Genomic DNA, 15010 nt, shown 5'->3' on the forward strand with positions numbered 1-15010 from the left:
CTAGATACTTTGGCTATAGTAGTATTGCACCCAATCACTGCAACTTTGACAATAACTATGCTCCATTGTCTCGGCCCCTGACATGGAGGTACAGTACATTATGTGTGGTCTGTATATACTAAGTGAAAGACCTTAGAACCTGTTCTGGGTTTCCTCTTTACAGACTTTACAGACAGACACAAAACACATGCACTATAGTTGGTGTAGCGACTACTCTAGCTATATCTCAAATTCTCATGATAGGCTCAACAAGTATTTTTGGGATCTTAGATCCCTGTGGATATAAACCTCTAGGGTTTGAGAACATGATGCACAACTGTAGCAAGCCCTTATATAAACAGCACACAAAAATAGCTTATCATTAATATCTGGTTCTACAATGTTGTCGTCTGATTTACTATAATGAAATATATAGTGGGTTACAGCCTATCTAGGTAATGCAGAGGTAAAAAGGGAAATGTGTTCAGATTAGTGTTATTGGTTAGTAACTATACTAATAAGTATATCAAATAAAACTAGCCGATTGTCATGGAATTTATAAAGTATAGATTGTCCCAGTGGAGGATTGCATATATGAAATGTGGATAAATATGTCTCTACCCTATTCCTATGTTTGTCAGCAAATTAGTTGTGCTTTCTCACACAGCAGCAGATACTATAATGGTAGCTAAAGGCTGGGGTATTTAAAGTAGCAATCATGTAGGTTTACCCATAACAGTAACAATAAGCAAAACAATAGTTAAATACAATATGCACTATTATTCTATATATAGCTAAATATAATCATGCGGATGGCATCCAAATCAACATAAACAACAAAATTTGTCACACCATAAGTATTTCTAACCAGCATAGATCAGTTCCATGTCAGCCTGTTTGAAACATATCTACAGATCTCACTGACAAAAAAAAAAAAATTATCCTATGCCTACAGTCTGCTGAGATGGTCTAGACCATACAGAGAGGCATAACAGATGCGTTGTAAAGTGTGGAATAAGTGTACTGCATTTGAAGAGAGCATCAAACTGGTATTCAGCGCCGCAATCAGTTCCATGTTTAACGGGGGAAATCTTTCCCGATGTATAAAGGCTCCCCCTATCTGAACAACATGTTTAGCTTTCTGTTAAACCAAATCAGCTTGCCTTTTCCACATCAGACCCTTCTTGATATGTGCCAGTAACTTTTGCTGTTTAGCCTGAAAGTCTCAGCTTTCTCTCGTAGTAAGGTTAGCTGGATATGTCGGGTATTAGCTGGATATGCCGGTATTGTAAGGGAGCGGTCAGCGTGGCCCGTTAGTTCCATTGCGGTGACATGTATTCTCTCAGGGTCTTTCCATTCAGTATTACCTATCTGGAGGGAGCTGGATGTACAGTCTATGTCATGTGAGGTCGAGTCCGGTAAAGGCGTACTTTGTACCAGAGCCATGGCTCTCTCAGCTGCTTCTCTAGCTCTGTGCACAACATCAAGGAGAGGTAAGTCGGTTCCTATAAGAGCGCAGTGAAGCTGTTCTACCATCGTAGCAAAATGGAGATGCAGGATATTGTGCAGTCTAACCTCCCATGCATCGATTATGGCCATATACTCCATATAGGCCGGCAAGTTCCAGAGGTTATATGGGTTATGTAGTTACCCTGAGTAGATCTTCACACAGACAACAGCCACATGGACTAGCTTCAGAACCTGGATAGGCTGATTAAATGTAAAATCTACTTCCGAATCTTGCTATCTTGGTTGGTGTAGCTTCTTGGAGGTGTAGTAGGGTAAAGAATATAGCTTTTCCCCCTAAAATTAGCCAAATAATTCTAATAATTCAGAGTGGAGCCAGGAGCTCTTCAAAAACACAACCTGCTGTTTTGGCTGTAGGCTCCGCCCCCCGTTTCATTTACAGTTTTTAAAGTTATTTTATAAACATCTTGCAACTTAAGATTCTAAATATTAGCCCAATGTAACCGAGATCTGATACATTTTGATATTTTCATAATTTATATTTTGCTGTTTTAGTTTAACCACGCAGGGTGACATGCATGTCTTTATTCCCCTATTGTGATGTTTTTATTGACATTTTCTGTTTAAATGGCTGTCTTTTGTTGAATAATGACTCTCTTTATTTCCAATCTTCTAGAGCAGACATCCTCAAACTGATATGCTGGCTGAGCATCATGGGAAATGTAGTTCCAAAACCTCTGGAGGGCCAAGTTTGAGGATGTCTGTTCTAGAGGTTTGTTCCTAACAAAAAAATGGTAGGACTTATCCTTATCTGCCAGTGAGCAGTTGATATTTTGGGATCAGTCTTAGACAAATGTGGCTTCCCTGCTAGTCTTAATATCTTTTTAAAAGGGACATGTACCCCATATGTTAAATCGCTTGTAGGTGATGCAGTATATCTGCAAAAAGCAGACTAGAACATATAACATCTTTATGTAATAAAAGGATATTTAGCTTCAGAATAAGTGCTCTGTGACAATTATCCTTCAGCTACTTGTTACTGTCATCTACATGTTGAAATAAAACTCAGCCAATCAGCCGCATCAGTGCGCAGTTCACTTTTTTGTGTGTGATATTGTGAAATGTCATCATACTATTGTAAGATTCCATACTAAACTTCCTTAAACTGAGGAGGGAAATAAAGTGACTGAGCCTGTACATGCCGGATACACACTCCCTTGCAAGTCTTAGGACTAGCATCCTTCAATGTACATTTACAAAATGATTTGGCTACTGAGGAGGCAAAGAGCACCACAACAAAGCTGTTAAGGGTCACTCCTCTTCCCATAATCCCCAGTCATTCGACCGAAGGGAAATGGAAAAGGAATAACACAAGGTGTATCGGTGCCTGAGGTTTAGTACAAAATAACTGTCTTAATAAAGGGTGGGGTCGTGGACTCTCCATATCCGGAAAGAAAGAAATTTATCAGGTAAGCATACATTTTGTTTTCTTTCCTAAGATATGGAGAGTCCACAATGTCATTCAATTACTAGTGGGAACCAATACCCAAGCTAGAGGACACAGAATGAACAGGGAGGGAGAACAAGACAGGCAGACCTAAACAGAAGGCACCACCGCTTGAAGAACCTTTCTCCAAAAAGAGGCTTTAGCCGAGGAAAAAGTATCAAATTTGTAAAATTTGAAAAAAAGTATACAGAGAGGACCAAGTTGAAGACTTGCAAATCTGTTCCACAGGAGCTTAATTTTTGAAAGCCCAAAAAAGAGGAGACAACCCAAGTGGAATGAGATGTAATTCTCTCAGGAGGCTGCTGTCCAGCAAAACGAAGTAGAAGTAGCCTTCTGACCCTTACGCTTTCCTGAGAAACAAACAAACAGGGCAGAAGACTGGCGAAAATCCTTAGTTGTCTGTAGGTAGAATTTTAGAGCATGCACCACATCCAAGTTGTGCAACAGACGTTCTTTATGAGAAGAAGGATTGGGACAGAGAGAAGGAACAACAATTTCCTGATTAATATTTCTATCCGCCACCACATTAGGAAGAAACCGCATGAAAGATAAGGTAAGGCGAATCACACTGCAAAGCCGAGAGTTCCGAAACTCGCCGAGCAGAAGAGATAGCAATAAGAAACAAAACCTTCCAAGATAGCAACTTAATATCTATTAAATGCATTGGCTCAAACGGAGCTTGCTGCAAAACTTTAAGAACGAGATTAAGGCTCCAAGGAGGAGCAAAAGGAGGAGCAAAAGGTTTAAACACAGGCCTGATTATGACCAGGGCCTGACAAAAAGATTGAACATCTGGCACATCCGCCAGACGCTTGTGTAACAAAATAGATAATGCAGAGAACTGACTGACAAACCTTTCTCCAGACCTTCCTTGAGAAAAAAACATTATTATAGGAATCCTGACCCTACTCCAAGAGTAGCTCTTATGATTCACACCAATAAAGGTATTTACGCCATACCTTATGGTAAATTTTTCGGGTAACAGGCTTGCAAGTCTGGATTATGGTCTCAATGACCGACTCAGAAAATCCACGCTTAGACAGAACTAAGCGTTCAATCTCCAAGCAGTCAGCTTCAGAGAAACGAGATTTGGATGGAAGAATGGACCCTGAGCTAGAAGGTCCTTCCTCAGAGGCAACCTCCAAGGCGGCCGAGATGACATCTTCACTAGGTCTGCATACCAGATCCTGCAAGGCCATGCAGGAGCTATTATAATTACAGATGCTCTCTCTTGTTTGATACGAGCAATAACTTGTGGAAGGAGAGACGAAGGAAACAGGTATGCTAGACCAAAATCCCAAAGAACCGCCAGAGCATCTATCAGAGCAGCCTGCAGATCTCTTGACCTTGAACCGTACCTTGGAAGCTGCCGAGACGCCATCAGATCCAACTCCGGCACCCCCCATTTGAGGGTTAACCTGGAGAACACCTCCGGATGGAGAGCCCACTCCCCGGGATGAAATGTGTGTCTGCTCAGGAAATCCGCTTCCCAGTTGTCCACTCCAGGAATGTGGATGGCAGATAGACAACAATTGTGAGCTTCCACCCACTGAAGAATCCGTGCCACCTCCTTCATGGCTAAGGAGCTCCGAGTTCCTCCCTGGTGGTTGATGTAAGCCACTGAAGTGATGTTGTCTGACTGAAACCTAATAAACTTGGCTAAAGACAATTGAGGCCAAGCCATCAGAGCATTGTAAATAGCTCTCAACTCCAAGATGTTTATGGGGAGGGCAGACTCCTCCCGAGTCCATAGTCCCCTCACCTTTAACAAGTTCAAGACAGAACTAAGCGTTCAATCTCCAAGCAGTCAGCTTCAGAGAAACGAGATTTGGATGGAAGAATGGACCCTGAGCTAGAAGGTCCTTCCTCAGAGGCAACCTCCAAGGCGGCCGAGATGACATCTTCACTAGGTCTGCATACCAGATCCTGCAAGGCCATGCAGGAGCTATTATAATTACAGATGCTCTCTCTTGTTTGATACGAGCAATAACTTGTGGAAGGAGAGACGAAGGAAACAGGTATGCTAGACCAAAATCCCAAAGAACCGCCAGAGCATCTATCAGAGCAGCCTGCAGATCTCTTGACCTTGAACCGTACCTTGGAAGCTGCCGAGACGCCATCAGATCCAACTCCGGCACCCCCCATTTGAGGGTTAACCTGGAGAACACCTCCGGATGGAGAGCCCACTCCCCGGGATGAAATGTATGTCTGCTCAGGAAATCCGCTTCCCAGTTGTCCACTCCAGGAATGTGGATGGCAGATAGACAACAATTGTGAGCTTCCACCCACTGAAGAATCCGTGCCACCTCCTTCATGGCTAAGGAGCTCCGAGTTCCTCCCTGGTGGTTGATGTAAGCCACTGAAGTGATGTTGTCTGACTGAAACCTAATAAACTTGGCTAAAGACAATTGAGGCCAAGCCATCAGAGCATTGTAAATAGCTCTCAACTCCAAGATGTTTATGGGGAGGGCAGACTCCTCCCGAGTCCATAGTCCCCTCACCTTTAACAAGTTCAAGACTGTTCCTCAGCCTAGCAGGCTGGTGTACGTGGTCACAATCACCCAGGAAGTTCTCTGGAAGCATGTGCCCTGAGACAGATGGTCCTGAGAAAGCCACCACGGGAGAGAGTCTGTCAACTGGTCTAGATCTCCCCTCTGAGACAGATCTGAATGGTCTCCGTTCTATTGTCTGAGCATGCATAATTGCTGAGCTCTCAAATGGAATCAAGCAAAGAGAATGATGTCCATGGAAGTGACCATCAGACCAATTACCTCCATACATTGAGCCACTGATGGCCAAACAGTAGACTGCAGAGAGAGGCAAGAGGAGAATTTGGGATTTTCTGACCTCTGTCAGAAAAATTTTCATAGATAGGGAATCTATTATGGTCCCTAAGAAAACAATGTTGTTATTATATATTTATTGTAGGTAATCCTAAGTATTTATCAACATTCAGTTAATAAAAAGATGTAAACAGGTATATACAACTGATATATATATAAACTTGTTGTCTAATGTGAGCTTCTTATCTATATATAAAAACTAATAAAACATTTGTATAATTACACAGAAATTTAATAACTTGTTAAAAGCATACATAAAATAAAAAGGGACGTCTCCCTTATAACATCGATTTCATCAGAGAAAATAATTGAATAACTGTAGTATATATTTCCACTATTTGATAATCAGGTACCTGTTATATAGTGTAACAAATGATAATGTCCAGAAATTGGATTAAAAAAACTTAAAGATCCAAACAAGATGACCTACCCGCTATTGTGGCGGGTGTGTGTTACCGGTCCGTTAGTGAGAGACTGGTATTTAAAAATATGTCATGTGACTTTTCCTACGTCACACTTGTGATCGTAGCTGTTTCAATATAGTTGTAATGTAACCAGTGATCCTTGATATTCTGTCAAGTGCTTATTATGTTGCAATTTTTTTTTAAACTTTAATCTGTATGTGTATCCCCCTATTCCGTGTGTAATTAGGGAGTCTTAGGGGAGATTGCAACTTACGCTGGTCTCTTGGCACACCTGATTTCTCTTTTAGTGTGGTCTTTGCGGTCACATTCAGTGACTTGGATGTTAAACTTTGCGGTCACGTGCAGTGACTATAATGCAATCCTCGCAGTGTGGACTTGGCGGTCACTTGTAGTGGTGGGAATTGAACTTGTGACCTTTAGGGTAAGAGAGGGAGATCTTAACCATTAGGCTATGTGTATATCACTTTCTGTGTTAGCCTAGTGGACTTGGCGGTCACTTGTAGTGACTGTAATGAGGTCTTTGCGGTCACAGAGGTGACTAGTGGTGGGGTCTTTGCGGTCACAAGTGGTGACTAGGAGTAGAATCTTTAGCGGACATCAGTGATGTTATACAGCAAGGTCTTTGCAGTCACAGATTGTGACTTGCATGTATTAACTTGCGGTTGTATCTTTGCGGTCACAGATTGTGACTACTAGTGACCGCAAAGATTTCCTCTAAGTCACCACTGTTAGTGACCGCAAAGACCACTTTTAAGTCACAATCTGTGACCGCAAAGATACAACCGCAAGTTAATACATGCAAGTCACAATCTGTGACTGCAAAGACCTTGCTGTATAACATCACTGATGTCCGCTAAAGATTCTACTCCTAGTCACCACTTGTGACCGCAAAGACCCCACCACTAGTCACCTCTGTGACCGCAAAGACCTCATTACAGTCACTACAAGTGACCGCCAAGTCACTTGTATAGGGATTGTAGTTCTCTTAGCCAGAGTAGAAATAGCGCCTTCTACTTTAGGCACCGTGCGCCAAGAATCTTTAATGGAGTCAGCAACAGGGAAACATCTTTTTAAATACATGAGACGGGGAGAAAGGAATCCCTGGCTTCTGCCATTCCTGTGAAATAATCTCCATCACACGGTCTGGGACAGGAAAAACTTCCATAGAGGAAGGAACATCATATTATTTATTAAGTTTACTAGACTTCTTAGGGTTGACAACGACAAAAGTATCAGAGTCATCCAAAGTAGCAAATACCTCCTTTAACAGTACACAGTGTTCAAGCTTAAATCTAAAGTTTACTTCTTCAGTATCAGATGAAGGAATAATACTGTCCGAATCTGAGATTTCACCCTTAGAGGCTACAAGACGTATCCTCCTCATCAGACTTATGAGGGAGGGCAACCTGCATAGCAGTAGGTGGAACAGAAACCTTACTATCTGAATGTCTAATTTTCCTCTTGCGTTTTCCCAGCATAGGAAAAGCAGATAATGCAGCAGATACCACAGAAAATACCTGTGCAGCAAAATCTACAGGCAAATAAACTCCTCCAGGAGGCTGAGATGAACTGCAGGACACTGTATGTGACGCCATTGAGGTTTTGGACGTTTGAGGAGAAAGCTGTGGCATTGCCTGAAGATCATCATCCTGAGAGACATTGGGCTCAGAGGGCAACAATTTATCTTTAAATTGAAGTGTTCTAGCTAAGCATGCAGCACAGAATTGCATAGGCAAAACAATTTGTGCCTCAATGCATAACAAGCATTTGTCAAAAAAGACACAGCATTTTGGTCCATGTCCATAATACTAAATAAAAAATTCCTCAAATTGTAGAAATTTTTTAAATACACTGTCACTTTAACGTAATGCAAAAATTCTTTAAAATAATAAACCAATCAGGCCCCCTACACCTCAGACAGGCTGAGGTGCCTTACCGTAACACTTATACACAATTTGGCTGCCAGAAGTTTGTAAAACAATCATATAGTAGATCTACACTGAAGAGTCTGAAATTCAATGACGCCGCTCCGCAAATATCCAACAGCAAAGAGAAGTCACATGACCGTCAGAGAGGAAACTACACAGCAATTAAAAGGCACGCATTTCCCTCTGCCTACAACACCGGAGCTTAATTTACACAAACGTTCAAGCAGTCTGTCAGCCTGTTCTAGCTAAGCAAGCAAAGAAAACTAACTGCCAAATCTTACGTTTATACACAAATCCCTGTATAAAACATAAGCCACACATATACTAAAAGTATTTCAACAAAATTAGCCCAAATAGGAAAAATCTCCCAATAAAGGGAAGATTAACCCCTAGTCTCAACATACATAATGTGCCTGCCTACTGCCATAGAAAATCCTGTATAAAGGATTTTAAAAATGTCCCCATCTAATGCATATGACATATTCTTCTGAAGTGCAAGTCTCCAAGACATAGAAGACAAAAGCACTTACCTACAGTCTAGCTGTCCGGCAGGAAGACAGCTCACAAGGCGAGAAAGGACACATACTCCTTACAGAGACCTGTAGAAAAAGAAAGAACAGAGTAACCAACTCTGGCTTTCTGTACCATGGGCAGCAATGTGTTAGGAAGTTGTGAGGTAGTCCTTGCTTTGTTTCCTAAATGCTTAAAATCCAACACTACTCTACTGAAGAGATTAACGTGGACTCAGCTAAACCCAAATACTTGCTTGCAGGAAAAAGTACCTGAAAAAGGAATTAATTTCTTCAGACACTAAACTTCACCTCCTCCATTGACAGAGGCAAAGAGAATGACTGGGGTGCTATTTGCCTCCTCTGCCGGCCAAGAGTGAAAAATCTCTAACCAAACTTTTTCTAATACAAAAAATATTTTAACATTCTTAGCTTTCTGTTTTCATATGCATAGAATCTGAGTTGTCATTATCAGAAAAAGATCACTTCAAAACTAGCTTACTTTCAACTAAGCCTTTTGTATAACGTGGGCTGATGTCTGAACATTAACTTGTAACCACATGTTTTGCTTTTGCTTTTTTGTATTTCAATAAATGCTCTAACAAGTACGTTGCTTTTAAAATTAAAATATAATTACAGTGAATTACATACATATAGAAACACATTAATTGGCAAGGTACATTTAGTAGTACATGAAATTAACCTTCATAGAAGGAATATTGGCCCTGTAAACCTCATTATGTTAATTAGACATTAAATATATAACATTTTCTTTACAACAATTTCATCTGTTCTTATAATACATAGAAAATACATTTGATAACATGAAAGTTTTTTTCCCCCTCATTCTTTTTTTTTTTAACCATACACAAATAACCTTGAATTACATTCAATAACCTACAATAAAGAATATAAGATGTGCATTTTTTATAGTAACAAAAACATTTTCACTTCATTGGTAATATTTTAAACCTATATTTTAATAAAGCATTAAGTCAATTATCTGACATCAATTAAAATCAATTAACACTGGATAAATGTTTTCTCACTATGTTAAATTATAGTACAACATTTTAAGCCCCATTATATTAAAGCGTGCAGTTATAAAACCAGATACAAAAAATTAAAATGAAAGACCAAAATACTCAATTACATGCAGTGTTCTCCATAGAAACGTTTACCAGTCAAGTGGCATTATAAAGTACCCAGGTGGGGACAGTGTAATAATTTGCAATATTATAACATATTTGTTATTTTTAAATGTTACTTAAAGGGACATTAAACCCAAATGTTTTCTTTCATGATTCAGAAAGAGAATACCATTTTAAACAACTTTTTAATTTACTTCTATTATCTATTTTGCTACATTCTCTTGATATTCGTTCCTGAAAAGCATATATAGATAGGCTCAGTAGCTTCTGATTGGTGGATGCACATAGATGCATTATGTGATTAGCTCAACCGTGTACATAGCTATTTCTTTAACAAAGGATATCTAAAGAATGAAGCAAATTAGATAATAGTAAATTGGAATGCTGTTTAAAATTGTATTCTCTGTCTGAATTATGAAAGAAAAATTTGGGGTTTAATGTCCCTTTAAGCTATCCTAAGCACAGATTAATTAAACAATTTAACATAAATGGATTTAATGATAAATAATTTATGCAACAAACATAAAAAAAATATTAATATTAGCCAATTGTAAATTTTAATATTACATTTTAGCTGGGGGTCACTGAAATGAGCGGGGTTGTGCACCCACTAGATAGGTCCAGGAGAACACTGACATACTTCAACTCCACGAACCATGCTCCTTTAATGAAATGTACTACATATGAAACATGCTTTAAGACACTGGTTTATATTATATTGATTTCCTATTGCGTGCATTCACATTGTTTAGAGTTTGATCATTTACAAAACAGCATACTATGTGCAATAAAAGTGAATGGTGCTTACAGTAGTCTAATGAACATTATGTTATCTTACTGAACATTCATTACATGATGATGTTGTAAGTACTAGCTGGGGCATTAAAGCAGTGTTTAAAGTGTCACAAAAATCTTGTGTTCTTGATTATTAAACAAAGAAGACAGCAGTTATAAGAGACCAGTTATGATAGGTTGTGGTTTGGTGTTGGCAGTAATCATAAACCACAATAACTCTAATAAGGTTTCTTATTGCGCTATAACACTGCCTAAGAAATATTAGCTCCAAAAGAAACTAATATGTAAAACTCTTGCAAAGGTGCATCATTTATATAAAATTATCTGCTTTTCAAGGATATCATGCAGCATATTTTCAGCCTAAATAGCAAATTTTATACAGAACAGAGACTGCACAACATCTCCCCCTTCAGGGCAATGTATGAAATTTAGACCAGAGTCTATTATAGACTGTGTAATATATATATATAAAAGTTCTAGTGTACTTATATTACTTCTCTCTCTTGGAATCATTTGTTAAAGGTCAACTCCTTTCCATGGGAGAATACCTAGGTAGGCTCACGATTGTACATATATCTGAAGTAATATATGGCAGATTTGTTTGCAAACAGGTTTGTAATAATGCTATACACTAGAGTGTCTTAGTATTTTCTTATAAAAAAAGAGTTAAGTTTCAACAAAGGATACCAAAAGAAGAAATTGGATTTTTTTTCCCTTCAAAAAAATGTATGGTTCTATCAAGATCATTTATTTGTGACCAATTACAGATGTATATGCATGAGTTCTTGCACATTTTAACTAATCACTGTGCAACAGGTAGGAGGGTCAGGTTTCTGAATTACATGTAATGCACACCACCATCTCTGGGTGCAGTAGACAAAATGACAATTTACAGAGGTAAATTACAGAAAAGTCTGCCAAATGCGCATTACACATTGTTTTCCTGAGCATAATGAAACAGTTTAGGGGGCATTACATTTTGAATTGAGAGCTCTTGAAGTCCTCTCTGCATACAAACAACTTTCAGAATCTATGTAATGTAGAGCAGTAATTATTGGATTGTTAATGGGTGCACGCTTTCTCTCTAATGGAATTAGTATCATTTGAAAGCAAGTGCAGTACAATTCACCTTATTCAATACAACAGATAGCAACATCCGTGTGTTGTAGTAAACCAGGTGAAACAATAGAAGAAAAGCAACTTAGTTATGCAATGAAACAATATTACAGAGCAGATCTAAATCTGTCTGCATTATTTAACCTGAATGTGTTTAACTGCTTTGTGGATATTAAATAAGCCATCAGGGAATGTGTGAAGATAACATGAGAACACCGTCAAATCAAAGAAAGGGTTCTGGGAGCAATGAGGCATCAAAACATAATTTATGCTTACCTGATAAATTTATTTCTCTTGTAGTGTATCCAGTCCACGGATCATCCATTACTTGTGGGATATTCTCCTTCCCAACAGGAAGTTGCAAGAGGATCACCCACAGCAGAGCTGCTATATAGCTCCTCCCCTCACTGCCATATCCAGTCATTCGACCGAAACAAGACGAGAAAGGAGAAACCATAGGGTGCAGTGGTGACTGTAGTTTAATTAAAATTTAGACCTGCCTTTAAAGGACAGGGCGGGCCGTGGACTGGATACACTACAAGAGAAATACATTTATCAGGTAAGCATAAATTATGTTTTCTCTTGTTAAGTGTATCCAGTCCACGGATCATCCATTACTTGTGGGATACCAATACCAAAGCTAAAGTACACGGATGATGGGAGGGACAAGGCAGGAACTTAAACGGAAGGAACCACTGCCTGTAGAACCTTTCTCCCAAAAACAGCCTCCGAAGAAGCAAAATTGTCAAATTTGTAAAATTTTGAAAAGGTGTGAAGCGAAGACCAAGTCGCAGCCTTGCAAATCTGTTCAACAGAGGCCTCATTTTTAAAGGCCCAGGTGGAAGCCACAGCTCTAGTAGAATGAGCTGTAATCATTTCAGGGGGCTGCTGTCCAGCAGTCTCATAGGCTAAGCGTATTATGCTCCGAAGCCAAAAGGAGAGAGAGGTTGCCGAAGCTTTTTGACCTCTCCTCTGTCCAGAGTAAACGACAAACAGGGCAGATCTTTGACGAAAATGTTTAGTAGCCTGTAAGTAAAACTTCAAGGCACGGACTACGTCCAGATTATGCAAAAGACGTTCCTTCTTTGAAGAAGGATTAGGACACAATGATGGAACAACAATCTCTTGATTGATATTCCTGTTAGAAACCACCTTAGGTAAAAACCCAGGTTTGGTACGCAGAACTACCTTGTCTGAATGAAAAATCAGATAAGGAGAATCACAATGTAAGGCAGATAACTCAGAGACTCTTCGAGCCGAGGAAATAGCCATCAAAAACAGAACTTTCCAAGATAAAAGTTTAATATCAATGGAATGAAGGGGTTCAAACGGAACTCCCTGAAGAACTTTAAGAACCAAGTTTAAGCTCCACGGGGGAGCAACAGTTTTAAACACAGGCTTAATCCACCAGTTGAGCAAACACCTCCGGATGGAGTTCCCACTCCTCCGGATGAAAAGTCTGACGACTTAGAAAATCCGCCTCCCAGTTCTCTACGCCTGGGATGTGGATCGCTGACAGGTGGCAAGAGTGAGACTCTGCCCAGCGAATTATCTTTGAGACTTCTAACATCGCTAGGGAACTCCTGGTTCCCCCTTGATGGTTGATGTAAGCCACAGTCGTGATGTTGTCCGACTGAAATCTGATGAACCTCAGTGTTGCTAACTGAGGCCAAGCTAGAAGAGCATTGAATATTGCTCTTAACTCCAGAATATTTATTGGGAGGAGTTTCTCCTCCTGAGTCCACGATCCCTGAGCCTTCAGGGAGTTCCAGACTGCGCCCCAACCTAGAAGGCTGGCATCTGTTGTTACAATCGTCCAATCTGGCCTGCGAAAGGTCATACCCTTGGACAGATGGACCCAAGAAAACCACCAGAGAAGAGAATCTCTGGTCTCTTGATCCAGATTTAGTAGAGGGGACAAATCTGAGTAATCCCCATTCCACTGACTTAGCATGCATAATTGCAGCGATCTGAGATGCAGGCGCGCAAATGGCACTATGTCCATTGCCGCTACCATTAAGCCGATTACTTCCATGCACTGAGCCACTGACGGGCGTGGAATGGAATGAAGGACACGGCAAACATTTAGAAGTTTTGATAACCTGGACTCCGTCAATTTTCATCTCTACAGAATCTATAAGAGTCCCTAGGAAGGAGACTCTTGTGAGTGGTGATAGAGAACTCTTTTCCACGTTCACTTTCCACCCATGCGACCTCAGAAATGCCAGAACTATCTCTGTATGAGACTTGGCAATTTGAAAGCTTGACGCCTGTATCAGGATGTCGTCTAGATACGGAGCCACCGCTATGCCTCGCGGTCTTAGAACCGCCAGAAGTGAGCCCAGAACCTTTGTAAAAATTCTCGGGGCAGTGGCCAACCCGAAGGGAAGAGCTACAAATTGGTAATGCCTGTCTAGAAAGGCAAACCTTAGGAACCGATGATGATCTTTGTGAATCGGTATGTGAAGGTAGGCATCCTTTAAGTCCACTGTGGTCATGTACTGACCCTCTTGGATCATGGGTAGGATGGTCCAAATAGTTTCCATTTTGAATGATGGAACTCTGAGGAATTTGTTTAAGATCTTTAGATCCAAGATTGGTCTGAAGGTTCCCTCTTTCTTGGGAACCACAAACAGATTTGAATAAAATCCCTGTCCTTGTTCCGTCCGCGGAACTGGATGGATCACTCCCATTACTAGGAGGTCTTGCACACAGCTTAGGAATGCCTCTTTCTTTATCTGGTTTGCTGATAACCTTGAAACATGAAATCTCCCTTGTGGAGGAGAAGCTTTGAAGTCCAGAAGATATCCCTGAGATATGATCTCCAACGCCCAGGGATCCTGAACATCTCTTGCCCACGCCTGGGCGAAGAGAGAAAGTCTGCCCCCCACTAGATCCGTTTCCGGATAGGGGGCCGTTCCTTCATGCTGTCTTGGGGGCAGCAGCAAACTTCCTGGCCTGCTTGCCCTTGTTCCAGGACTGGTTAGGATTCCAGGCCTGTCTGGAATGAGCAACAGTTCCCTCTTGTTTTGAAGCAGAGGAAGTTGATGCTGCTCCTGCCTTGAAATTTCGAAAGGCACAAAAATTAGACTGTTTGGCCTTTGATTTGGCCCTGTCCTGAGGAAGGGTATGACCCTTGCCTCCAGTAATGTCAGCAATAATTTCCTTCAAGCCAGGCCCGAATAAGGTCTGCCCCTTGAAAGGAATGTTGAGTAATTTAGACTTTGAAGTCACGTCAGCTGACCAGGATTTAAGCCATAGCGCCCTACGCGCATGGATGGCGAATCCGG

Source organism: Bombina bombina, chromosome 4 (genome assembly GCF_027579735.1).
Source record: "Bombina bombina isolate aBomBom1 chromosome 4, aBomBom1.pri, whole genome shotgun sequence".
NCBI classification, from domain to species: Eukaryota; Metazoa; Chordata; class Amphibia; order Anura; family Bombinatoridae; genus Bombina; species Bombina bombina.